Source organism: Ambystoma mexicanum, chromosome 1q (assembly GCF_040938575.1).
Source record: "Ambystoma mexicanum isolate Mex_15411 chromosome 1q, UKY_AmexF1_1, whole genome shotgun sequence".
Classification (NCBI taxonomy): Eukaryota; Metazoa; Chordata; class Amphibia; order Caudata; family Ambystomatidae; genus Ambystoma; species Ambystoma mexicanum.
In genome coordinates, this window is record NC_090922.1 from 1,230,015,487 (window position 1) to 1,230,040,443 (window position 24,957).

Consider the following 24,957-nt stretch of genomic DNA (forward strand, 5'->3'; position numbering starts at 1 on the left):
AATGCCGAGAGCCGCAAGCGATACACCTATCAGGACAGGAAGCAGAGCTTCTTCAGAGCGAGCTAGTGAAGCTTCTCCAGAAAGGTGCGATAGAACGCGAGACGCAGTCTTCCCCTGGGTTTATAAGCAATATGTTCCTCGTCCACAGAAAAGAAAAAGTCTGTCCAGTTATCAATCTAAAAAACCTAAACGAATGGCTGCAGTACAATCACTTCAAGATGGAGGGAATCCATCTTCTCAGAGATTTGTTGCGCAAAAGGGAATGGCTAGCACGTCTAGACCTGAAAGACGCGTATTTTACAGTGCCCATAGCAGAAGCCCATCGCAGGTACCTACGCTTCCGCTGGAACAAGGAAGTGTGGCATTTCAAATGCCTTCCTTTCGGTCTTGCCTCAGCCCCTTGGGCTTTCACCAAGCTGATGAAGCCAGTTGCCGTGGCCATAAGAGAAAGAGGTATTCGGATCATAATTTATCTAGACGATATTCTGATCCTAAACCAGAGCAAATGCTCTCTAGTCAACGATGTGCGTTGGGTTTTCACCTTACTATCTTCGCTGGGATTCCTAGTGAACCTCGACAAGTCTCAGTTACAGCCAGTTCAAAGGATAGAATTCCTGGGGTTTATCATAGACCCAGTGAAAGCAACACTGGAACTCCCGAACCAGAAAGTAAGAGCGATAAAGAAGGAGATCAAGACAGTCCTAACGAAGAAGACCATTTCTCTTCGATACCTAGCCAGAATAGTAGGGCTTCTGGCAGCTTCCATTCAGGCCATCTTCCCTGGCCCCCTACATTACAGAGCCCTTCAGAGGCTCAAGACCAGACACTTGCAAGGAGGTCTGGGCTACCATCAATTGATAACCTTAGTCAGCGAAGCAATCTCAGAGGAGCTTCACTGGTGGCTGCAAAACATGGAAGCCTGGAACGGTCATGCCATCTTCGGCGACGGGCCAGAGCTCATAATAGAATCCGACGCCAGCAGAGCGGCGTGGGGAGCAAGATGTGGTCAGTTAGAGACCGGAGGAAAATGGTCAGAGGACGAATTACATCTGCACATAAACTGCCTCGAGCTATTAGCAGGCTCGTTCGCGGTTCAGCCTTTCACCAAGGACAGAGTCAAGTGCTCCGTACTGTTGAAGATGGACAACGTCTCCGCAGTACGATACATAAACAAACTGGGAGGTACCAGATCGAGAATGCTTGCAGAACTAGCGAAAGGCTTCTGGCACTATTGCCTTCAGCATCAGATAACAGTAGCGGCAGAATATATTCCGGGAGTTCAGAACGACGTAGCAGACTGGAACTCTGGATACCTGACAGATTCCAGCGACTGGAAACTGCTTCCCCAACTCTTCCCCAAATTAAACCAAGTGTGGGGTCCCCTACACACAAATCTGTTTGCATCCAGACTGAATGCGCAGACAACCAATTACTTCAGTTGGAGGATGGACCCGAGTGCAGCGGGAACTGATGCGTTTCTACAGTCGTGGACAGGAGCAGTTCATTACGCGTTCTCGCCTTTCATAATGATCACAAGACTTCTAGCGAAGGTTCGCAGAGACCTAGCAGAGTTGGTACTAGTGGTCCCCCTTTGGAAATCTCAGCCCTGGTTTCCAGTAGTGATGGAACTTTCCTCGGATTTTCCGAGGAAGATTCCGCATTGCCCAGACCTCCTCCTCAGCACATCCGGCCAGTATCACCCTCTAGTGGAGACGGGCTCCCTGCATCTCATAGCATGCAGAATTTCAGGAAGAGATGGGAACTGCCATGAATTTCACAGATCGCTGCAGATTGTATCAGAGATTCCTGGGCGCCTTCCACCTTTAGGAGCTATAGTTCGGCATGGGATGCATGGGCGCGATGGTGCACAAACCTGCAGTTGGATCCCGTTTCAGCACCTGTAGTACAGGTCCTTCAAATTTCTCGAAGGCTGTGCTTACAGGACGCTGGGAGTTTATAGATCCGCTCTATCCGCAGGGCACAACAGGGTGGAAGGAGCTCCAGTAGGAGAACACCCAGCAGTCCACAGACTACTGAGAGGGATTAGATTAAAGAGGCCGCCGGAGCCCAAATATTCTACCTTATGGGACGTCCATGACGTCCTACAGTTGTTTATGAGATGGCCAGAAAATAGTCAGCTATCCAGATCTCAGCTTTCAGGGAAACTGGCGATGTTACTCTGCCTGATAGCATGTCGGAGAGTTTCAGATGTAAAAGCATTAGAGATGGACAGAAAGATCTTTTATCCGGAAGGAATTGCATTTACTATTGTGCAGAGAACGAAATCCCATTCCAGAGTGATTTCCTATCCCTATTTTCCCGATAACAAAAAGCTATACGTAGCGCAGTGCATTAAAGACTACAAGGCTGCTACAGCGCTGGTCAGGCCGCAAGGCATCACTCAATTGCTAATTGCGCGTAGGAAGCCCCATCATGCCATAGCTACAGCGACAATCGCTATATGGGTGAAAGAAGTAATGCAGTGGGCAGTCATTGATTTACCCCTTTTTGGTGCACATTCGGTTAGAGGCGCAATGACTTCTAGAGCCTTTTCGGTAGGAGTGTCTTTACATGACGACATGAAATCGGCGGATTGGTCCTCAGAATCTACTTTTAAGACTTTCTATTTTAAGCAAGTATCAGAAATGGCTAGTAGGGTGGTACAGAGCTTTGAACAAGCATAATGCTCGCCTCCGTCTTGTCATATAATGAAGATTGCCCATGCTAACTGCACTGGTCAGTCTTGATTCTATTAAAGACAAGGAGGCGAGCATTATATCCCACCCAAATAAATGCAAAAAAAGAAGAGTTAAGATTGACTTTGTGATGTATATAAAACTGTTCAGATTGAGTCAGAACATTGCATTCCCTCCCTTACATTATTTTGTGTCCCTCGTAGGAGAAGAACAGAAACCTGCATGAAAGCATCGCTAGCTAAAGCCAAAGTGATCCCAGTTGTCCCGTTGGACCTTATGGATAGCAAGCCAGGACCGCAACAGCCTCGAGGAGGAATTTAAAGATGGAAGGTTATTCAGACTTGAGATTTTCTGCAGGCAAAGAAAGAGGAAGGAACCTTGTACGAACAGTCCTTATAGGGGAGACAAGCACCGGATTGGTGGAGGAAGGACTACTGTTTACAAGGAGGATCTTGGGATTTGTAGGAGATCGATATAGAGCCTCTTGAAAGAGAAACAAACTTTTAAACTAAAGATTTCTTTTACTGAAAGCAGAAAGAAACATTTGTTTGGAAAAGTTTATTAAAAATGTTGAATTGCTTTGTTGGTGGCAAATTAAAGAGTTAAGCATAATGCTCGCCTCCTTGTCTTTAATAGAATCAAGACTGACCAGTGCAGTTAGCATGGGCAATCTTCATTAAAACTAAAAAAGGCAGGTGGAAGCAGTTTCCAGGTCATGGCGATGCAGCTTTGGAATGCACTCCGTCCCTCATTAAGAGAGGATCAACCCTTCCTGCACTTTAGGCACAACAACATAAACTGGCTCGTATCCAAGGACACCCAAGACATCTGACTTGCCTTTGCCTTGTAAACAGTAGTAACTTGCCTAAGTTGCCATTTGCAACCACTGCCAACTCACATAACTACCCTGCCCACCCTTTTTATATTATGTAAATACCTCTGCTTTTTTATGTATAAATCATTGTAACTGTTGTAATTCACTGTTCTGTAACATTGTAACCTAAGCCTAATGTATTCTTTTATCTCTGTGCAAATGCGCCCAGATACCTTGGGGTTTGGTGCGCAATACAAATCAATAAACAAACAAAACAAACCGTTATGCTCCACTTCAAAACTCCAAATATGTATTCACAGGACCAAATAAATTAAATATCAGAGTAGACCATGGATTCTCGTGGAATCATTAGCCTCTATGAATAAAGCAAACAGAAAACTCATAATAGTAAAATATTCAGGAGAAACTGAATGTACCATCTCTGTTGCACTATGCCCACAGCAAACATAGGGCATAACAGGCCGCGAACAGAGGGCGTAACAAGCATCTAAAGACAATATGCTTTACAAAAGATGCCATTTAAATGCATTCACATATTTCAAAGTGCTAAATAATGTAAAACTCTTGATGTGTGCACCACTATTCAAATGGCCCTTTTGTGTACCATCACCCATTATTGCATTTATTAGTATCTCAGTCAACATCATTTAGCACACCCCCGGTTGCTGCTATAATGACACCAAATTAAGTACACATTCTGAATAATCCTGCTTCAGACACTCAAAAACAAACACCTTGATATGTAGAATGACAATGGCGAAAACCGCAAAATGCCCTAACTGCAAAAAAAAAAAAAAGAACAAATGATCCCAATCCAAAGCGATAATGACCCCTCCTGAGGTCTGTAAGGCTATTAGCACATAGTGGCAGTAGAAATACATGTTTCAGAGTTTTGGTGGTGAATTCAAAAAGGTTACTTTAAGTAAATAGACAAACTGAGTTAGCCAATTAAATGTGGCTTTATTTTTTAATATTTCAATAACACTGTTGTCTTCCCAATTGAAGCATTTTATTTGCAAACCTTATTGAACTGAAACATGTTTAACATGAGCATATATTAGGTTTCATGTACAAGTAAATCAGGTAAAAGTGTTTTCCTATATTTTAGCCTTCTCTTTCGTGTGTTAAATAGATTGTTGAAAGATCTTGTCTGGAAATTGCATTGTTGATTTCCTGTCTGCCTTTGGAGACAATGTTCAAACTGAAGCCAATATCAGCAGTTATTGACCTCACTCTAAACATTCTGATTGGCTGAGACAAGATCAATAACGATCTCCATGTTCTAATAAGAAAGGAGGATCAAGGTATAAGAATGATATGTGAAGAGTGATGAGGATGAATGATAATGTCCTAAACAGCACAATGTATGACACATGGGGAGAAGGGTGTAGGAGATTTTGTCTTATTGGGGGTAAATTCGGGATTTGGCGGCATTTTCTTACTGTAAAAATATTGACGGTAACTTGGTGGTAAATTAGTCTTACATTTAGGGTGGGTCTGGTATCACACTATTTTAGTGACCAGACCTTGTTAGCTTGTATTGGTTGTAATTTTAGTGGTATCTTGTTTTGCAGTATTTTATTCCTGTGGTATAGTGGTGAGCATGGTTTATTTTTTATACTATAAGCCCATCATAAAACAAACCTTTCCTTTCTATTAGAATACCTTCTAGTTGTCTGTAGAGAGAGCCCCAGACTTAGCACATCTAGTAGAACCCAATTATTTCATTCATAGCGACACCTACAGTTTATGGCTGGTGTTACCGGCTTATGTATATCCAGTAATCTATTACTGGTTTATGTACATCCAGTAATCTATGTATCAGATTAGACACATTCCCATCAGCATGTAAGGAAGGGCTCACTCATCACACAGCAAACAACCCTCTACTTTGTAGCTGTTTATTGCTAACTTTCTCTTTTGCTATTTTAGTTACAGTGGTAAATTGGTAAATGCACTGCTGCACTGATATGAACCTCCCCTCTGTACTTCACTAATGTAAATCATTCACAGATGCATGAATGACACACACATCCCAATTGTTTTTATATATGCGTTTTATATTGCATCTCATTTACAAGTCACTAGATCTTACCATGTGTTATTTACAGCATCATCTGCAATATAAAAGAACAAACAGAACAAGCAGGTATTTTTGAAAACATTAATCAATGTTCCCACATTTTAAATATAGAGAAAAATAAACATGCAATGATTTCTAACTTTCCTCTGCACTGCAAAAATCCTAGCCGCATGCACAGCATACAAATCCCTCACTTGTCAAAGATCCCTTACCAAAGCCAGTAATCTGAGATTCCCGCACGACCTTGCTGTATTTTGCAGTCCCAATGTCAGCGCGAAACGTAGACTTGTGTGGGGGAGCACCAACTGATAATATTCAGTCAGCGCTCTACCCCCTGGAAACTCTGTCTGTCTCCTCAGGTCAGCATGAACTAACTGCTCTCTTCATTTCTATTTTCCAAGAAAACTTTTACCTGTCTCTTTATTGACGTGGCTTGTCTGCCTATATTTTCTCCCACTCAGGTTAAAAAGAATGTGCTCTGTGCCAGCCTTCGTTTTCAAAACAATGAAAGCTTCAGGTCCCGAGTTACTGTTTCACTTTACTTCCTGCCTCTTGTATATTTTCTGTTCTCCACAAGCTGAATAAAACACTAGTGTGCTTTTAAAATGAATTTTTAAATAGTGCAACCAAAACATGGATTTCACCCCATTTTGCATAGAAGACTACATTCTCATGTTAAAAGTTAGCACTTAATACTCTAGTTATGTTAGTAATGTTATTCGGTTATGTATTATAATGTAGTCTCCATACATGAAGCATCCAAAATACATGATGCACTTCATTATTTGAACCTGGCAGCACACTATGTTTTTCTATGTGTGCTCCGAATATCTACAGTTTCAAATTGGGCCTGGCTGTGTTATAAATCCTGTACTTTGCATGCTACCAATAATGCTATATATAATACTGGCAAAGCAACAAGTTACTTACCTGCAACTGTTGTTCTCCAGCATGGGTCTGGCATGGATTCACATGCTCATGCATATTCCCCGTCGACAGGCTGGGAATCCTCGGTAAAGAAAAATCAGTATCAGTTTCGTTTCTGATCTGTCTTTCGTAGTAGTAACCAATCACTGATCTCTACGTCATACTGACCACAGCCAATGACTGCCATCTCCCTAAGCTCCGCCTCTGGCAGCCATCTTCAGATTTGGTAGCACGTGAAGTGGCAGTATGACCAAGTGAAGAGCCGCAGAGGGGTAGGCGGGAGGGTTCGCATGTGAATCCATACCAGACCCATGCTGGAGAACAACCGTTACAGGTAAGTAACTTGTTCCTTCTCCAGCATGGGGTCTGGCATGGATTCACATGCTCATGAATAAAAGAATACATAGCAGTACACACATGCACAACCACGGGAGGTGGCAAAGGCTCAACATTAAGCATTACATCCAAAACTCAACATTAAACAATTCTTACCTCCTCACCAGGCTCACCTTAGGCGAACAGGTTGCGCAGCACTGCTTGGCCGACCCTGGACTCCTCCCTGGAATCACGATCGACGCAGTAGAATTTCGTGAAGGTGTGCGTCGACCTCCAAGTAGCAGCCCAGCAGATGTCCAGCAAAGGCACACCAGATAGGAACGCTGTGGTAGCTGCGATCGCTCTGGTGGAATGGGCTCTCGGACGGCCAGGCAGCGGTCGGTTTGCCAACCGATGACAGTACACGATACAGCCAGAGAGCCATCTGGAAATGGAAGCCTTTGAGAGAGCCTTTCCCTGATTGACAGGTCCAAAGTTCACAAAAAGTTGTGACGTCTTCCGAAAACTCTTCGTGCGGTCCACATAGAACTTCAGCGCTCCAGCCACATCCAGCGAGTGCAAAGTCCTTTCAGCCGGCGACAAAGGCGACGGGAAGAAAACAGGCAACACCAAGGGTTTGTTGAGGTGGAAGTCCGACGGCACCTTGGGCATGAAGGAGGGGTGCGTCCTGAGCACTACCCTCGTGTCGTGAAAAGTCAAGTACGGGGGCTTGCAGGAAAGAGCCTGGATCTCTCCCACCCGTCGTGCGGAGGTGATGGCCACAAGAAAAGCTGTTTTCCACGACAAGAACTTCAGCGGAGCTGAGTGCAGAGGCTCGAACGGAGGTCCCATGAGCTTGGTCAGCACCACGTTGAGCTCCCACGCCGGGGCCAGGGCCTTCACCGGCGGGAACGATCTGAACAGTCCCTTCATTAATTCTTTCACCAGACAATGAGACCACAAAGACGTCCGTCCCGTGGTTCTGGTGTATCGGGAGATCGCAGCAAGATGAATCTTGATGGAAGCGTGCGCCAGTCCAGCCTTGCCAGCGTCAGCAGGTACGGGAGTACTTGAGGAGCCGTAATCCGTAGAGGGTTAATCTTCTGTGCGTGGCACCAGACAGAGAACCTCTTCCATTTGTGTCCATAGCATTTAAGAGTTGAGGACGCCCTGGCCTTTGCAAGAACCTCTCTGCAGTCGGCCGGTATGTCGTATCCTCCAAACTCTAACGCTGCAGGAGCCAGGCCTGCAAGTTCAGCGACTTCGGGTCGTGATGGAGGATGGCGCCTCCTTCCCTGGAGAGAAGATCCGCGTCCACTGGCAGCTTGATTGACGGGGACGCTGACAAGTCCAGAAGGTCCGGGAACCATATCTGCCTCGGCCACGCCACGCAGGTACGACGAGGATCATCCTGCACCGTGACCTCTTGAGCTGGTTGATGAGCCGGATCAGCAGCGGCAATGGAGGGAACGCATATAGGAACAGGCCGTCCCATATCTCCTCGGCTGGGGAAACCTGCTGGCGAACCTCCGGCACTTGGAGTTCGTCGCCGTCGCGAACAGATCAATCTGGGGTGTGCCCCACCGTCGGAAGAGGCGGTCCACTAGATCCTGTCATAGTTCCCACTCGTGGCCCAGATGAAACGGCACCAGAAACATCCCTTGGGCGACGGCCCAAAACACTGCACAGAGTTCCAGGACGTTGATATGAAGGGACTTCTCCGTCGGCAGTCAAAGGCCCCTCGCGTGCAGATTTTTGGAGTGCGCTCCCCACCCTTCCAGGGAGGCATCCGTGGTCACTGTCTTCTGGTGGCCAGGGGTCTGGAAGTCCATGCCCGCCGTCAGATGCGCGCGGGTGCCCCACCACCGGATCGCTCGTCGGAAGCTCTTGTCGAGTGTGATCCTGTCCTCAAAGCTGCCCATCGTCTGGATCCAGTGAGCGTCCAGGAACTCCTGTAACGGGCGCATCCGAAGCCTGCACAGGCGGATGAGATAAATGCAAGAAGACATCATTTCGAGGAGGGACTTGATGGACCTCACCCTGGCCGCGTCCGCAACCAGCATCTGCTGCACCTTGCCCAAGATGGCCCTCGTCCTTTCCTCCGACGGAGAGGCCAGAAGCGCCACTGTGTCGAGCTTCGCTCCCAGAAACAGTGCGTCTTGCGCGGGCACCAGGTGGGACTTGGCGTAGTTTATGGAGAATCCCAGGTCCGTGAGTAGTTGGACGGTCCTCGCCGTGTGCTCCGCGGCAAGCTCCTTTGTATTTGCTCGGATGAGCCAGTCGTCCAGGTAGGGGTAGACGTGGATCCCCTCCAGGCGCAGCCGCGCCGCCACCGGTGCGAGGCACTTGGTGAACACCCTGGGTGCCGACCTCAATCCGAAGGGAAGGGCTCTGAATTGGTAGTGACGCCCTTGGACCACGAATCTGAGAAACTTTCGGTGTCCCTTTAGGATGGGGATATGGAAGTAGGCATCCTCCAAATCCAACGACGACAGGAAATCGCCCTCCTCCAGCTGACCCAGGACGTGCTGGAGGGTGACCATCTGGAACTTCTGTGCCTTGATGAATTTGTTCAGTCGTCGTAGGTCCAGGATGGGACGCCATCCTCCTGTCTTCTTCTTCACGAGGAAGTATCTTGAGTAAACTCCGGAGCCCCGAAGCCTCTTTGGGACGAGCTCGATGGCGCCTTTCTTGAGCATCGCCTTTACCTCCAAGAGAAGTTGAGGGACGTGATGTTCCTTCCTAGCCACGGGGGGGGGAAACCGCGGGCACTTCTTTAGAAACTCTAGCGCGTGGCCCTGGCCCAGGGCGCCCAGCACCCAATGGTCGGTGGAGATGGACTCCCACACGCTGACGAAGTTCGCCAGCCGTCCTCCCACCGGGATGCTTCGGTGGGGGCCCGACCCCATGGCCGGTTCAGTCCTGCTTCGACGAGGCTTTGCCGCCTTGTCCTCCCTGGCGACGACGGCGGGGTCTGCCCGACTTGCCTCGCCCCCTGTAGGCTTCCTGTGACGACGAACGGACTGCTTGACGGTAGGTGGAATATCCGCCGCCGGAACCTTTGGAGGCACCCTGCTTGCCTCCGGCGCTCCGAAAGGGCGGCCGTCGTTGCTGGAGAAAACCAAGAGCCCGGGCCGTCTCCGTGTCCGTCTTGATGGCTTGTAGGGAATCGTCCACTGTTTTGCCAAGCAGGTTGCTCCCGTCGAATGGCATGTCGAAAACTCTGGTCTGCACGTCCTGCCGGAAGTCCGTTGCCTTGAGCCATCCACGCTGTCTAAGGCACACACCGTTGCCCAACTGGCGAAAACCAGTGTCAGCAATGTCCATCGCTATCGTAACGGCGTGGTCCGACGCCACTTCTCCTTCCTGCAAGATCTCTAGGGCCTCAGCCCTCTTGTCATCCGGTAGGAAGTCCAGCAGGGGTGCGATCTTGTACCAGAACTCCCTGTCGTAGCGGGCTACGATGGCTAAGGCGTTTGCAGCCTTAATCGTCGTCGCTGCCGATGAGATGACTCTGCGTCCCATCGTGTCCAATTTCTTTCCCTCGCCGTCCGGTGGGGAGGTCGACGTAGAGGCCGAAGCCCCCCCCGCTTTCTTATTGGCCGCCGCGGAGACGACCGAGTCCGGGGTCGGCTGTGCCTGAAGGCACAAGGGGGCTGCGTCCGGGACCCGGTACTTCTTCTCGTACCGATCCCTTCTCGCAGGCGTTGTGGATGGGTTCTTGAGGAGGGCGAGACCCTCATCCCAGATATCGTCCAGTAGAGGTACAGCGAGGACCGTCTTCCTCTTGGTCTCGCGCCGTTGATAAAGGAAACCTTCCTTCTTCTCTTCCGGGCAGAGCTAGAAAAGCTCGGATGCCCTGACGATCATGGCATGAAACGATCCAATCTCGTCGGGCGGGGAGGCCCAGGGTGGAGGTGACGACGGAAGATCCTCGTCGTCTGTACCCGTTGCGGCCGTGTCCGTCCCCGTATCATCCCCACGGGTCGTGGACAGGGAGGAGGGCTGAGCAGGGCGCGATGATTGAAAAGGAGGTGGAGGATGAATCCTTCTTCTGTTAGGAGGAGGGCTCCCAGAAGGGCCTGGCTCCGGGTCCCCCGTCGGGAGCGGTTCCTCCGTTGGTGGTAATGGCAATCTCGTCCTTATCTCCGAGCATAAGGACTGTATAGCCAACAAAATGGCCGCCGAGTTGTCTTGCGGCACTGGTTGAGAGGATTCCGACGGGCGGTCAGGAGCCTCGTCGGCACCCTCGACGTTCTCGTCGTCTCCTACGTCGGGATCCCTCCCGACGGGCTGGTCTTCTTCCACACCAATGCCGTGGCTTAAGACTTCGATCAGCTCCTCTTCAGGGGTTGAGGCCGAATCCACGACGACCTCCTGGCCCCCCTTTTTCTTCTCCGTTGGAGGTTTCACGGGGATCCTGTCGATGGGCTTGAAAGAGGACTCCCTCAGCTGTGGCAGGGAGACTCTGAGCCCCGAAGTCGCCTCCACTGGTGTAGCCTCCACAGGCTGAGCCAGGGCCGCTGCGACTGTCTCGATAGAGGCCTTGGCAGGGTGGATCAAGGCTTTCACCACCTTAGGTGCGCTCACCGCCTTCTCCTTGGGGGGAGGGTCACCGCCTCGCTCCCCCTCCGATGGGGCCTTCAAGCTCGACCGGGGTCTCTCCAGGAGCTTTGCCGGGTGCTCGGCCTTCCTCTTACCCGAGCCAGAGCGTTGGCTCGTGGTTGATGGCGCCGGGGAGGATGTGCCCTGCCTGGCAGCCGTAGAGCCCGACCGTTCGGCGCTCCCGGTGCCAGCAGACTTGCGGTGCTTGGCCTTCTGTTGGACCCCCGTCGCCGGGGCGCCCTCAAAGGTCTTAGAAGACCGCTCGGACTTCTTCTTCTTCTTCTCGCCTGACGGGCTTTTACCTTCCAGCCAGTTGGCGAGACGCAGATGGCGGTCCTTCATGGTCCGCTCTGACATATTGCCGCAAAACGCACAGTCCTTCTCCACGTGTGTCTTGTCCTCATGAAGGCAGTAGATGCAAAGGGAGTGTTTGTCCTCCTTAAAGACATTCTGAAGCTGGCATCCAGGGCAGACCCTGAACAGCTTTCCGGGCGTCGAGCTTCCCTTCTCCTGGGCCATGATCGAGATGGGCCTGAGAAACTTCTGGAGTCCTCCAAAAGCGTGGCTCGACGAAATCTTCACCCTTGAGGGGCGTAGAGGAATCCGACACGGGTCCCCGTTGATCGGATAAAGAAACGGTGGAGCTTGAGGCTCTTTTGACAGAAAAAAAGAGAGATTTTTCCCATGAAAAAGCGCAAAAACGCACTACAGCTTGAGAGCAATAGCACGAGCTTCCCTTCTCCTGGGCCATGATCGAGATGGGCCTGAGAAACTTCTGGAGTCCTCCAAAAGCGTGGCTCGACGAAATCTTCATCCTTGAGGGGCGTAGAGGAATCCGACACGGGTCCCCGTTGATCGGATAAAGAAACTGTGGAGCTTGAGGCTCTTTTGACTGAAAAAGAGAGAGATTTTTCCCATGAAAAAGCGCGAAAACGCACTACAGCTCGAGAGCAATAGCACGAGGATCCCAACACATGAACGTGCAGTAAAAATCTGAAGATGGCTGCCAGAGGCGGGGCTTAGGGAGATGGCAGTCATTGGCTGTGGTCAGTATGACACAGAGATCAGTGATTGGTTACTACTACGAAAGACAGATCAGAAACGAAACTGATACTGATTTTTCTTTACCGAGGATTCCCAGCCTGATGACAGGGAATATTCATGAGCATGTGAATCCATGCCAGACCCCATGCTGGAGAAATGCTATTTTTTTATTTTTTTATTTTTGTGTATATTCAAAATGAACTTTACAAAAGAGAAAAAGCTGAAAAGCTGAAAAGCTGAATTCCGAAGTAGCTAACCAGGGTGGGACCCTGAGTCTGTTATCATTTTCATCGTGTGTTCCAAAATTTTTACAGTTGCCAAGAGCCAGGTATTTCGGTCTCCGTCGATCAATCTGTTCCACCTTTCTCTTTGTCCCACCCTCGATCGTCCACTGTTAAGTGTTCAAGGTAGACCAATCTGAGATTCAAGTTTTTCAGGCATTGCAGAAGCAGGTGTCGGATGGATTTGGTTTTATTCTCACAGAAGCGACAAACGCTAGAGTCGGAAAGGCCTCTAATCCTGCGAATTTCGTTTGTGTCCAGCAGATTCATCCTTACGAGAGAATTTTGTGCCCCCCTACTTGGGAATTTTTTTAGGTACCTCATTGGCTCGTTGAGCTTGCAGTACAATGGAGTCAAATGATGGAGTAATTTGTTGTTGGAAGCAGTCTCTTGTGTTTGAATACAAACAAGCTCTTTCAATTTTTTAAACACTCTAGTTGGATTTGCACTGAGGTCGGCTTCCGAGCAAGCAACTGACTGGTGTAAGGCCGTGTTTACTTCTTTCCATGCTGCTAGCATTTTCACATTTCCCGATTCTAACTCCTTGTTTAGCAGACCGTTAATTTCCTCACTCTCGTCCATGATGCATTTTTGGTACAGACTGAGAGCGTTGATGTTTACTGTTGTCTTTAATGACACAAGACTGAGTTCTCTCCGAATTGCAGCTATGGACGTAGATTTTGACAGGGAAAAGACTCCTTTCCAAAACAGACTTTCTAGTTTTGGCCAGATTTTGTTAGGAATCAGAGGCATAGCTTCAGCGCCATAGGAAATAGAAGGGACAACTTTTTTTCTGTAGAATTCTATCACTGGGATGCATGAGGATTTTCCAAATTTTATGTCGAACGCCTTTCCTTGTGATTTCAGCTTCTTTATTTTGTTTTCGAGGTTTGCCTGCATGGAGGTCTCGTGTTTCGAGCGATCCATCAAAACACCTAGATATTTGTATTCTGTGACTTTCTCGATCTCATTTTCCTTCAGACACCATTTGAATTTGTCTGCACTTTTTTTCTGGCCAGCCTTCAGGATCATGATTTTAGTTTTCTCTTTATTTATTTTTAGATTGTTTTCAGACGTGTAGCGCAGAAGATTTGATAACTGTCTCTGGAGGCCGATCTGGGTCTGGTCAAATAAGATAAGGTCATCTGCATACAGTAGGTGGCTAATTTTTGCAGTGACCATTGACGGAGGAAAGGTCCTTGACAGATCTTCTGAGTCACCATAGTCGCCTTTGTAGGCTAGGAACAACGCTGGGGCACGAGGGCATCCTTGTTTCACCCCTCGACCCGTCTGAATTTCACCTGACAGGTTGCCCATTTGCGACAGGCTGACCCTGAGGGTGGTTTCTGAGTGAAGTGCCTTGATTATGCAATTATGATAATGCAGATGAACAGGACATTTTGCCCGAGCATGTACGAGTAGGGGAGGAATGTAACAGAACTGGCAAGGGAAGTTAGGGAGGGGGGGGGGGGACAGCTTACTTCCAACATACAGTGCAGAGCAACCTGGATATTATGTCCAAGATCACACATTGTATTAGACATTCGCACCACAGGTACAATCAAACCCACAGAAAGGCCCATGCAAAATCAATAAATAACCTCGTAGCAACAAGTGTCCCCACAGACACGGTCAGAGCAAACAACAGACTCCATTGCAAGCACAGCACGCACAGATGCAGCAATCGCAACCACCTGCACAACAGAATGCAGTCACGACATGGAACGCGAATACAAGACAATCAGCAACAGCCGCTAGAATATGAGGTAGTGTGACCAGGTTGGGAGGGAGTCCTTTTAACGATACAGGAATTAGCTTGTTTTCACAATAGGACAGCCCACCGAAAGACTTGATGTGTTCCATCCTCTCAGTTACAGCAGATTCACATGAGGAACCAAGGAACAGGGTAACCATAGGTGACAAAACATTTTATTTTCTTGTTGACACAGGAGCGACTCGATCTTGTGTCAGAGGGAAAGTATCCAATGTCAGGAATTGCCATGAATGCTGAAGGATTTTCTGAGGCAGCTACAAGAGTTCCATTTACTGATGATTTACCTATTCAGATAGGAGAACATAACTTTTCCATGCCACTATTACATTCTCGACAGACACCAGTTCATATTTTAGGGCAAGATTTGATGAGCCAACTAAACATGACTATCGTTTACTGACCAAGGGATAATATGTTCCACACCAGGCATTCATTATATGAATGTGCAAGAATTCATACCAGCCTTTCATGGACAGCAGGTTCAAAGAGGTATACCTTTGGACCCGGAAATATTCTTCTATAAGGTATGTGTAATAATTGCTTGGCTTCCAGGAGTAGAAGGCAGAACACCGTTTACCTTCAGACGTTTTATTCAGACCCGAGACACTAATAGATGAGGAGCTTGGACAGATAATTCCCATAGAACTAGAAGGATCCATTGTAAGGGAAGGTGGGGTGATCCTCCATGGGACTAACGATGAAGGAAAAGTATGGAAAACAGTGATAGCATTTAATGAGGGAAGTAGACTGACTGATTGGACTGATGAAGAACTCTTTTCAGATAGTGATACAGACAGTGTTCTTCATAAGCCTTACGTATTGGATCTTAATTGAGAACAAGAAGTGCCTGTTACGCTCACCTGATTCCCGTAGAGGCGCCGGTCTTGACTGGGCGTATACCGTATCTTCAAAGGTAATGTGTAACACACGGCTGGCTCTTTGGGCTGGACCTCTGTGCACTGTATGTCTGACTCGAAGGGTAAGATGTCTGCAGATAGAAAATATGGGATTAAGGAACTGGGTTATTGAATGTCTCTCTCTTCTTCCCTTTCTCTTCTCCTGTAGAACCCCAAAGGTTAACGCTCTCACCTTAGGTAAGTGAACGCTGTGCTCTCCATCTGCCTCGGGGCAGGGTGCTGTAACCAGTTTCTTCACTGGATAAGGGGAGCAGGCCTCTTGACTTCAGAGGACTGCTGTCCGTCGTTTACTGCACGAACGGTAAGTTTCGAGTAATTCTAATGTCTTTAAAGTCTTTAGTAATGATGTTTCTTGTTTTGCAGGGTTCCGGCGATGGCGGATGACGGGCTGAAGTGAGTTGAAGATGGAGCCGTGTGATGAATAGAAGCGCCTGGAAGCACGTAAGTAAGCGCTTGTTGCCTGCTTCACGATGCGCTCTAACTGTCTTTTTATTTTGCAAGTACAAGTTCGGAGCGGCTGCAGGGTGCCGGAATACCCACTGGGTTAGATGTGGAAAGGAGTAATGGCACGTGAGTATTAAAGTTCCCCAATGTCTTTAAACGCACCTTGTTTTGTCTTTCAGATGCGGGATGCAGCGCCGAAGGCCTCCGGAGCGTGCAAAGAGTTGGTAAGCTTTTGTCTTTCAGATGCCGGAATGCAGTGTGAAGACCTCCGGAGCGCACGAAGAGTAGGTAAGCCTTTGTCTTTCAGAAGCCGGAATGCAGCGCGAGGCGTTGGTGACAGCCGATGGACCAGGTAAGTGAAGAGCTGTCACTGAAGACCGTAATGCTAACCTATTCTTTCTTGTCTTTATAGGTGTTGCTGAAGACTAGATTCAGGATGGTAAGCCTTTTTCCTTAGGCCCAGGATCAGATGCAGAAGACACGATGAGCGTTCTGCTGCAGAGGATGCAGAATAACGCAAAGCAAGATTCATCCATCGGGTGTGGTTTAAATAGCCTCCTGTAGTGCTTAGGTGTCTCCTTCCACAGCCACGCCTAGGTAAGAAAAGAGTTCCTGCTTTCCAGAAGAGTTCCAGTGTTCCGAATCTAGGGAGTGGCTCCTGCCCCACCCAACAGGAAAAGTAGTTCCAAACAGAAGAGGATCAGAGGCTCAACTGGCAGGCAAGTAAGCAGCATGGTCTGCTGCAGGTAAGTCCACCCAAGCATTATGAGCCCGGCGCTTCCAGCGCTGGGACTGGGCATATTTATGAGCCTGGTGCCACTGGCGCCAGGACTGGGTCCAAAAGGTCCCAATTGGGACTGGTTGGCACTCGGAACCTGGGTTATGGATCTGCTTCAAAGGGAGTTGGGAAAACCCTGACCTTTTGGAAGCAGAGATCATGACAGTGCCGCAAATAAATGTAACTAGTAAAAAAGTCCCCATTGTTTTTTCAAGATGACTTGGCACAAGTACCAAGTGTACTATGGACAAGTAGTCCATATGATGTTGGTTTGTTGAAAGGATCCAGAACAGTCAAAATAAAATTAAAACCAGGAGGCATTTGGCCACAAATAAAACAGTATCATATGTCTAGGGAACAGACAAAGGATATTGGTAACATCATAATCACCATTTAATACAGCAGTGTATCCAGTGAGTGAAAAAAATCGACAGGGGGATCCTGGAGATTTATTCAGGATCTACGCCCCTTAAACCAGATTGTTGAAGCAGAGTTTCCATTAGTCCTAAATCTGGCTACCATGTTATGTAACATTCCATGCAAAGCTATATATTTTACTGTGATAGATTTGAAGAATGCCTTCTTCTCTATATCTCTGCACGAAGAATCCCAATACTGGACTTCCTTTTCGTATAGCAATTCCAAGTGGAAACATACAAGAGTACCGCACGGGTATTGTGAGCCCCCGTCAATATTTTATTGACTACTGCAAATAGACCTAGGCAACATACACCTTGAAAGCACAGTGATATAATATGAGACAGAAGAGCAGTGTAGAAAGGACTCAATATATTTGATGACTGGTAGCAGAAAGAGGTTACAAGGTAGACAAGGAGAAACTGCAATATTGCCAAGAAGAAGGACAATTGATATCTAAAGACAGTAAAAAGTTAACCACTGAAAGCACAGAAGCAATTATGAGAAGGGCTAAACTAAAGACAATAAGAAAAATGCAGCTGTTTCTAGGCCTTTGTAACTATTATAGAATGTGGGTCTTCGATTATAGCACCCATATTAAAACTCTGTTAAAGGGACTGAAGGAAGCCACAAGAGAACAGTGGTATAGCATGAACAGAAGAAATGACAGGAGTTTGATGACCTGAAAATTGCAATTTGCACTGCACCAGTTTTAGGGATTCCTGATTACAATGAAGAATTGTATTTGTTCTCACATTCAGACGGAGTGATAATGACAGCAGAGCTCACCCAAAAGACGTTAGGCACAAACCGCCAGCATTTTATAGTGGGATCTTGGATTCAGTTATGCGAGGCCACTATCCTATGCGAACAAGCTTTAGCAATAGAGAAATCGTTCTACATTTCAATGGGATGTACAGTCACATTATACATGGAGCAGCCCCGATTTGCCATTCTTGAAAAACTCAGAAGTACATTAACCACACAAAGAGCGTCAGGGTATACAGTAATCATTTCCACACCAGCGATCAAAGTTGTTAGGTGCAAAGCAGTGAACCCAGCAACGTTCATAGCAGAACTAATACAAGAAGGTGAGGACGTGCATGAATGCACCAAATATACAGAGCAGTATAAAGAGATACCACAAGTAAAGGAAAATGGCTTTGCAGGGGGACAAATTCTCTTTATTGACAGATCAGCATCTATCAACCAGAGCACAGGGGGAACAACATGTTGGAACGGCAGTGATAAAGTCAAATTGTATTGGGGATTTTGAGGTAGTGAGAAGCACTAGATTACCATCCACATTTTCAGCACAAGCAGCATAATTTGTAGCGAATATAGCCCTCGAAGCACATGAGGAGGATGAGATAGTGTACTCAGACTACGCCTACATGACGTCAACAGTACATTCAGGACTGTCAGGTGGAATAGAAATGATTTTCTGTGAGCAGACAGCACACTAGTGCAACATGCTGAACTATTGGAGACTCAGATGCACTACAGATACTATCGGCCATTGACGTGTTAAAATGCTCAGAGCATACTAAAGGTGTAGACTTAATTTCTCACTGTAACGCAGCCGCAGATATGGAAGCAAAAAGAGCACTGTAATTTTCAGAAATTGAGTTCTAAACAGCACCTAACAAACATGTCCGAACTGTACAAAACATGATTATGCAGGAAAGGTTCAATGTATTATCTATGGCCCAGATCATAGAGTTACAGGGAGGAGCACCAGTAAAAGAGCAGTTCATGGACATGTAGGGGGTGTTCTTTTTCACCCGTTGCTGCGATGTGGCGACAGAATAGCACCGGGAAGCCAGCTATTCCACTTGCGTTACTTGATGTTACACTAACTCTGCTGCATCACCCTACCATGTAACCCGAGAAAGGCTTGCAGTTTCGATTTCAGAGCATTGGTTTGTGCCTAATCTGACTGAACATGTAGCAGCATTAATTGTGAAATGTTTAGTATACCAGCAATTCACTGCAGGACCTACATTCTTAAAAGTGCTAGGAGCGATAGTTCGTCCTACTGTACCATTCCAGCACCTGCATATTGATTATGTCGACATGCTCCAAATCTGTAGTGGCTACAGGTACATGCTGGCGGTCATATGCCCTTTTTCACAATGGATCGAGGCAGGTCCATGCATGCAGCCTGATGCTTTATACACAGTGAACTTCCTCATACGTGAGGTCTTCCTGAGATGGAGAGTGTGCAAAGTCCTTGGGTCCGATAATGGCTTGCACTTCGTAAATGAAGTGAATGAGCTGATTGTGATTCTTTTGTGTATACAGCACACTTTCATTCGCTCGTTACCCACAGCCGAACAGTATTTGCAAACGCCTCAACAGACTGCTCAGAGGGAATTGACAAATTGAAGGCTACTCTGAAGAAGGGATGGCTGCATTGCCTACCCTTATTTCTGTTCGCTATGAGAAATCGGCCAAGCTCAGATCACCACGTGGCTCCTAATGAGCTGTTGACTGGACGCTGTATGCACATGCCCCTTCCATCTCCTACTTGAGCACTAACTGATGCACATAGTATGTCTGAAGTATTAAGTGATGAAATGCATAATTACCTGATGGCTATGACCGCAAGTGTTTCATTACTCCAGCCACCTGTGTTATATCCTGGAGACCAAGTGTTAATTAATGGTTTTGTAAGGAAATGGCTCAAGCCTCGCTATGAAGGGCCATATTTCGTGGAAAAGACCAAACCCACAGCTGTGAAAGTGGAAGGAAGAAGAGCGTGGCTTCAGCTCAGTGCTGTCAAACCATACAAAGGAGAGACCTCCCTGCCAGAAGTGCCTGAGACTGATAAGGAAGAAGAAGGAAACCAAGTCCAGACGAGAGCAATGACTAGAAGCAGACAAAAACTGACTGATTTAACCTAAGAACAATGAACTTTGTGTCAAAAAAGAATAATAACTTCAAAATACTTTTTAAAAAACAATATTAAACTGTCGCAAAACACAGCGAGTCACTTTAAAGCCCACAGCACAGCATACAAGGATATTGCAACCGATGCTTCGGTTAAAAAAGTTGTTTCTTGAGATTTTATTATACATTGTTAATTCTTACTCTGTTCTAAGAAGCGAAGACTTAACTACAGAATCAATTATTAGAAGTTTGAAAGATCCAAAGAGGAGTTTTATTTTCGAAAGACTCAACACTGAAGTGTTCATACAGTTGTTCCAGTTATTTCTGTAAACATCCACCTACAATTTTTTAAAGGAAAAAGTGAATAACAAAGCTAATCTTGATGTTGCCAACGCAACAATTATACATTCTATCATACATAATGGGCACTTCCACTGATTTCAGAAGAAGAAACCCTACACTCATAGCTAACAAACCCCCAAAAAGGTTTTATTGAGAGACTTTTAGTTGCCATTTTAGTGCAGATTTCCTATAAAGGTTACTTTTTCAGTAATACAAAGAAGGAGCACAATGTGACAAAATGGGAATATTCAGTTCCATGAGACATATGATGCTAGGTCGTAAACAGCCTCACGGACGTGATTATTTACAGCATATTGATGCCATAGCAGCAATGCTCATAGCTACATGCGTCACATTCAGTGTACTTTATGCCTTTATTCTTATTGCATTACAGTAAATGCTCCTGTGCAATGTACCCAAACCCACATATGAGTAAACTACCCGTTCTTAAGTTTAATGAAATTAACAACCAAGAAACCTTTGCAGTCACTGAACAATCTAAACGTCCAAAAAGAGAAATAGTGAAATACTTTGGACACATGAATTCATATTTCACTGATGCAGCCCAAATAGCCAATAACATGTGGTACAAACACATGAGACAGGTGGGCCGAGAGACACCGACTGAAAGAGGTTAGGTTTGCTCCCTTATCCCTATGCCACAGGAGCATCCAGAACATTCATAGCAATAGAAATATCTGTAGCAAGGGCACACTGCATGACGCACCTTGCATTTTGCTTGATCAGAGGACAATTCCAGGGAAGGGCAGCTTCACTTCTATGGGTGAATAAAGCGACATCTCAACAAGAAGATAATTACACACAAGAGATGAAGTCGAGAACACAAAAGGAGACAGTGAACCAAATAATAAAATACGAGCAACCTGGAACAAATGGAGCAGGAGTTAGATTCTTGGAGAACCAAGTACTACAATGCAAGGACAGAAATGGGAAAGAGATACCCGGATGATGGGAAAGAGGCCAATTGCAAATCAAAGGTACATTCCCTGCCCCTGAAGGATAGACTGATTATGTGCAAAGCAATGGCGTTCTTGGAACATTGGGAAGAAGTTGTGGTGAACGCAGAGAAAGTGTGCCAATGGCCTAAAATCACAAGGCTATTAACTTGGGTCGACGATGAGAGGGGACCTCTTCAGATATTACCCCTGAAGAACGCTTCCCTATGCTTCAGGAACAATGACACAATGAAAGTTGGACAGAACACCAAGTGTGGTTGCATTTTCGATGTACCATGCACGAAGGGAGGAACAGCAGTCCTGACGGACCACTGCTGGGCCTGTGGAACAAATAAGAAGTTGCCACTAAAGTGGGGAATAGTTTGTTTAATAGTGCGGATGAACATGCCAGCCCTAGTAGTGCCTCAAAGCGACCCGCAGATCACCGGCTTTTCTACAATGAAGGCACACCGAAGGAAGAAAAGATCCCTCATACTAAAATGAGAGAAAAGAGGGGACTATTTCTCAACAACATCAGAGGAAGCAAATGAGGACATACCAGCTGAACATAGATTGTTCACTAAGACGGCAGAAGTTTCTTCCTGGAGTACTTCCTGTAGAACAAGTTTCTGCAAATGCCAAATGGCTTCAAATCACGAGGTGGGAATTGCTGCAGAAAATGAACACTACAGTAAAAAAGGTTGTAATGCCATAAAAGAAGAACTGAGAGCCATCAGACACATTCCATAAGCATCTAGCTTACCAAGGCACACAAGGCACATCAACCCAGCACACAAGATACAACACCACTATTCATAATATCCCAAAGGTAAGCAAAACCAAAAAAGGAAGTCGAGCTCTCACACCAAAATGTATGGGCATCCCAAGGACAAAAGGAACAACCTACAAACAATGTGAGAACCGCCACACAAAGTGTGCTGCAATGGCACTTAATAGACAGGGGGCTATATGGTCCACCAAAGAACACTCACAACCGTGTAAATAACAGAACACTCACTGAACAGAGGAACCACTTCTCCTTCACAACATAAAAGGGATGAAAAGGACAGGAAAAGGACAGGAAAACGACTAAGTGGACAGTAAAGCACATTCAATACAAACATAACCCCAAGTGAGGAGTACATTGAGATAACATGTAGACTTAGGGCAAATACTTCCCTACATGAAAATTGAAATCAAGGAATGTATAGAAAATGAGAATAACCAACTAGTGGGTATATGATAAACTACCGGAATGCATGCTTAACTTAATATTAACTTAGTGCTTAAAACGTCTAGGTGCACCAACACCCCAGACAGACAGCCAGGCTTGAAAACCATGTATCACTCCATACAGTGTTCTCCAAAATTGCTTACAAGTAAGGAATATGATTAACAACCCCCCATCACTCGTGATCTATGCATGGAAACCTGAGACCTATGTATAATAATCACGTACAACATTTGATTGCTTAAAACAATAAGAGGTAGGTAACACCCTAATCAAGTAAAAAAGGTTACATCAAGACTAAAAACGCTAGCACTCTAATGCAAGAACGTGTGATTGCAGGACAATTCGCGGGCAACATATGAGAAAGGGAACATATTACACATCACAGTGCATCACTGAGCACTTTTTCATTTTAATCCAACCGTGGATAAAGAAATGAATGCCATTAAAATATAGAAAACCATACATATAAAACACCGTGCACCACAGAAATAAATGCCATGCACTGCGTACATTGTAACAAACCAACATTGCACGCACCACCACTTTGCACAAGGCTTGATGCACGTGCAATACTGCATTCCCCATATGGTACTGCACGATTTAAGATTATATTGCAGGGTCAAACAGACTGGAGGACAGAAATTAAACAGTCCTACCAAGAAAAGTGACGCCACGTTATGAATAAAATCACAGACATGACCACAATCAGTGAGAAATAATAAGGTCCACCCAAAACAATGGCAACGGAGATAATGCAGCTACCACAGCAAGGTAAATTATGACCTTCAAGCAAGTTTAAAAAGAGTATGAAGAGTTTATGTATCTATAAAGAAAAGGAAATTAACTTTTAAGAAAACAATTGAATACGCGTACGCAGAGGAATCTGCCTCTTGTTAAACTGTGAAGAACATGTTATCATCACAAGCAGTAAGTGTGCTGAACACTTTTGATTCGTAAGTTGACGCCATGAGGCGATGGTTACACATCTGTACATGATAGATGGGCGCATTAGAGTGATACACCAATGGCGCAGTAAGTACATGGCGCTTAAGCAAAGGGAATTAAGTGCTAGTCATGACAACATCACTTGTAGAAGGTGTCCAGGTAAAACAAAACAGAGTCGTGGCATATTAGGGATGGAGGGTGCTGAGGACAAGTAGGATGGAAGGTGGTCAATGGCAACAGATGTTGAAGATGCAATGAGAAATGTGCCTTGAGGCACTATGCAGGTGAGCCCTGCCAGGTGCTGCATGAAAAGACGTGCCTACTTATAAACACCATCTCCAACCACAAAACGGAAACCCCAATGGCCTGCCACTGCACACAAGATGGGCACACATTGCAGGATCTATCAGTGATGGCTTTGAGAGGTGACATCTCAAATACCGCACACAATAGAACATGGGAGCTCATGCTTAACCTACAAATATAGAAGTCTGAACATGAATATTGGTTTATGACACACTATAGTCAACTTTGAACCCACGGCCAGCAAGGCAATTGCATCAATAGTGAGACGAGAAACCCTCCCATACCACTACACCTATTGCTGTTAGCCACTATTGCTCAGAGCCCCTAATGAACGAGAATACCAGACATCAGTAACGGATACCCTGGTTGTTTGGCTCAAATGGTTGCCACCCATTATGAAACAAGAGACACACTGAACAACCGCCGACATTGCAGTGTTAGAAAACGCACAATGCTGTTGATATCTGTATCAAAATCAATATTTTAACAATAAAAATCATTAAAATAAAAAAAAAGAAAACGCACAATGCATTTTGTATTTGCTACATTGTATAAGATCCAGGAAGTCATTGTGAAGCTTCAGGCATGCTGAGGTAACAGTTAAGACTGCACCATTTAAACCTGGCGAACATCATTTGATTTTGTAGTGTTACATGTTAACCCCACAAGTAAACGTTAGCAGCTGTATTGAAACCACGGGGGTACCGATAGTACAAGGAAGTTGCAAAACACAGGTTTAGACTCTGAGGAAAATGAAATATGCACGCTGTTTTCCAATTATATGGTTTTAAATCTTTCATTTCAATACGTTTCTAAAAGAATATTTGTAATTTACAACATTACTGGGACCCACTTTAAGACGCCTCCTCCCTATCTTTGAGAATCTATCACATTCGACAGTTCTATGTGAAATAAGATTAGTTCTTAAAAGGCAACTCTCAGCTACAAACGTGGACTGTTTTTCAGTGAAGACGTTTGTGCTCTTCTTCCATGAGTTTGTAGGGCCCTTTAGATAAGACAGCTGCAGCAGACCTGCATTCCATGCATACTTTCCCTTCAACCAATGAAACTTTTTCCCTCTTTGCTTTCAGAATGAACGTGGGCTGCTTCTTCCCTTATCATTTCACTCTGTGCTAGAAGAAGTCCATGGACTTCTAAAGCTAACG

The 24,957-nt window shown here is 46.1% G+C and overlaps 1 protein-coding gene across 6 annotated transcripts in view; it reads right to left on the reverse strand.

Annotated features, from left to right (window-relative positions):
• Window positions 1-24,957, reverse strand: part of EFCAB7 (EF-hand calcium binding domain 7) — a 1,178,320-nt gene that overhangs the window by 315,584 nt on the left and 837,779 nt on the right. The gene's annotated exons all lie outside the window — the stretch shown is intronic.